This window comes from Lipotes vexillifer, unplaced genomic scaffold (assembly GCF_000442215.2).
Source record: "Lipotes vexillifer unplaced genomic scaffold, Lipotes_vexillifer_v1.1 scaffold213, whole genome shotgun sequence".
NCBI classification, from domain to species: Eukaryota; Metazoa; Chordata; class Mammalia; order Artiodactyla; family Lipotidae; genus Lipotes; species Lipotes vexillifer.
In genome coordinates, this window is record NW_006780610.1 from 4,263,220 (window position 1) to 4,266,418 (window position 3,199).

Genomic DNA, 3,199 nt, shown 5'->3' on the forward strand with positions numbered 1-3,199 from the left:
ATGTGTTCATAAGCTCTGTTATTAGATGCATACATATTTGGGATTGTTCTGTCTTCTTGATTATTTGACTCTTTTTATCATATGAAAATTTCCTCCTTTCCTCTAGTGGTATTCCTTGTCTTGAATCTACTTCAACTGATATTAATATACCCTTTCTTTTAATTAGTGCATCTTTTCACTTTTAACCTCTCTGTGTTTATATTATTATTTATTTTTAGTTAAGAATTTTTTTCCAGATTCATCAAATTTTAATATTTTGCAGAACCTGCCTTACCTTTCTCTAGCTATATTAATTTTTTTTTCTGGACCATTTGAGAGTAGATTACATACATTAAATTCCTTACCCTTTTAATGTTTCAGTATGCATTTCATAAGAACAAGAATATCCTCTTACATCACCCAAAAAGTTAGCAATTTTAGAATATTTAACACTAATACAATATTTTAATCTAATCTACAGTCATTACTGCAATTGCCCCAAATCTTTTAAAAAAATTTTTTATTGGAGTATAGTTGAGTTACAATGTTGTGTTACTTTCTACTCTACAGCAAAGTGCATCAGTTATACATATACATATATCCACTCTTTTTTAGATTCTTTTCCCATATAGGTCATTATAGAGAACTGAGTTCCCTGTGCTATACAGTAGGTCTCTATTAGTTATCTATTTTATATGCAGTTGTGTGCATATGTCCATCTAAATCTCCCAGTTTATCCCTTCCCTCTCTGTGTTTTTATACTTAAAGTGTGTGTCTTATTATAAAAGGATATAATTGGGTCTTGCTCTTTTATTGTCAGATAATTTCTGCCTTTTAATTGAAGTGTTTAGTTCATTTACATTTAATATAATTATTGATTTGGTTGGATTGAAAGTACCATTTTGCCATTAGATATCTGTTTTTTCCACTTTGTTATTTTAAATTTTTCTTCCCTCCTTTCCTTTTTCTTTTGGGTTCTTGAGAATTTTTAGTGTTCTATTTTAATCTCATCTAGTTTTTTAAAAAATCTACATCTCTTGTTAAATGATTGTTCTAGCTCTCTCTTCCTGGACCTGGCTAAGGAGGAAGAGCCATCATGGGAGTTGACATCCAGCACAATAAGGGCCGAAAGTTTCCACGCAAGGAGCCCAAGAGCCAGGACATCTACCTAAGGCTGTTGGTCAAGCTGTACAGGTTTCTGGCCAGATGAACCAACTTCACCGTCAATCAAGTTGTACCGAAGAGGTTGTTCATGAGTCACACCAATTGGCCACCTCTGTCCCTTTCCCGGATGATTTGGAAGATGAAGCTTCCTGGCCGGGAAAGCAAAAGAGCTGTGGTTGTGGGGACTATAACCGATGATGTGCATGTCCAGGAGGTGCCCAAACTGAAGGTGTGTGCTCTTCGAGTGAGCAGCTGCGCCCGGAGCTGCATCCTCAAGTCTGGGGGTGAGATCCTCATCTTCGACAAGTTGGCCCTGGACTCCCCCAAGGGCTGTGGCACTGTCCTCCTCTCTGGTCCTCACAAGGGCCAAAAGGTGTACAGGCATTTCAGCAAGGCCCCAGGAACCCCGCATAGCCACACCAAACCCTATGTAGGCTCCAAGGGCCGGAAGTTTGAGTGTGCCAGAGGCCGATGGGCTAGCCATGGCTACAAAAACTAACCCCAGATCCTACCGTGTTATTAAAAAGATTTTGGATGCTGAAAAAAAAAAAAAAAGATTGTTCTAGGAATTGCAATATGCATTCTTAAATTATCAAAGTCTACCTTGAGTTAATATTGTTCCCCTTCACATACAATGTAAGAATCTTACAACAGTAGATTTACTTTCCTCCCTGTTTTGTTCTATTTTTGACATTTATTTTTATTTTTACATATGTTAACTCCCACAATATGGTATCATTTTTTGCTCTAAACAGTAGTTTTTCTTTTAAGGAAATTAAGAATTAAGAAAAGTCTTTAACACTGACTCATATTTATTACTATTTCTGGCGTACTTTATTCCCTGACGGGGATCCTAGTTTCCATCTGGTACCATTTCTCTTCAGCCTAAAGAACTTCCTTTAACATTTCTTATAATGCAGATCAGCTAGTGATGAATTCTCCCGGCTTTGGCTTATTTAAAAATGTCTCTATTTCACCTTAATTTTTGAAGGATTTTTTTCTGAATATAGGCTTTTAGGGTGATAGTTTATCTTTTTTCTAGCACTTTAAGTTCTCCTTGCCTTCTAACTTGTGTCTAGTGGTAAGTCAGTGATAAGTCATATATTTTTATCTTCATTTTCCTATCTGTAGGCATTTTTGCAGGGGAGAGGGGGCTGTTTTTCTCTTTTCTTTTTCTGAAATTTTGTTATGTGCTTTGATGGTGTTGTGTGTGTTTGTGTGTGTGTTTACGCTGCTTGGGGTTTGTTGAACTTCTTGGATTTGTGGGTGGACATATTCATGATATATGAAACTTTTTCAGTATTTTCAAAAATTAATATACTTTATTTTTAGAGCAATTTTAGGTTCACAGCAAACTTGAGCAGAAAGTCCAGAGTTTCCACATATCCCTTCTTATCATACACAAACAACCTCCTTCACCATCAACATTCTGCATCAGTGTGGTTTATTTATTACAGTTAATGACCAACATTAACACTCTCTGACTTAAATCACAGCAAGATCTCTTTGGACCCACCTCCTAGAGTAATGAAAATAAAAACAAAAATAAACAACTGGGACCAATTAAACTCAAAAGCTTTTCCACAGCAAAGGAAACCATAAACAAAATGAAAAGAAGACCCACAGAATGGGAGAAAATATTTGCAAACGAAGTGACCGACAAGGGATTAATGTCCAAAATATACAAACAGCTCATGCAGCTCAATAACAACAACAACAAAAACAACCCAATCAGAAAATGGGCTAAATAGACATTTCTCCAAAGAAGACATACAGATGGCCAAAAAGCACATGAAAATATACTCAGCATCACCAATTATTAGAGAAATGCAAATCAAAACTTCAGTGAGGTATCATCTCACACCACTCAGAATAGCCATCATAAAAAAAATCTACAAACAGTAAATACTGGGGAGGGTGTGGAGAAAAGGGAACCCTCCTACACTGTTGGTGGGAATGTAAACTGGTACAGTCGCTATGGAGAACAGTATGGAGGTTCCTTTAAAAACTAAAAATAGAGCTACCAGATGATCTAGCAATCCCATTCCTGGGCATA

General features: G+C 36.4%; 1 pseudogene; it reads left to right on the forward strand.

The window, feature by feature from the left end:
• Positions 1-1,075: 1,075 nt before the first annotated feature.
• LOC103074208 (ribosomal protein L18 pseudogene) lies at positions 1,076-1,642 on the forward strand (annotated as a pseudogene).
• The last annotated feature ends 1,557 nt before the right edge of the window (positions 1,643-3,199 follow it).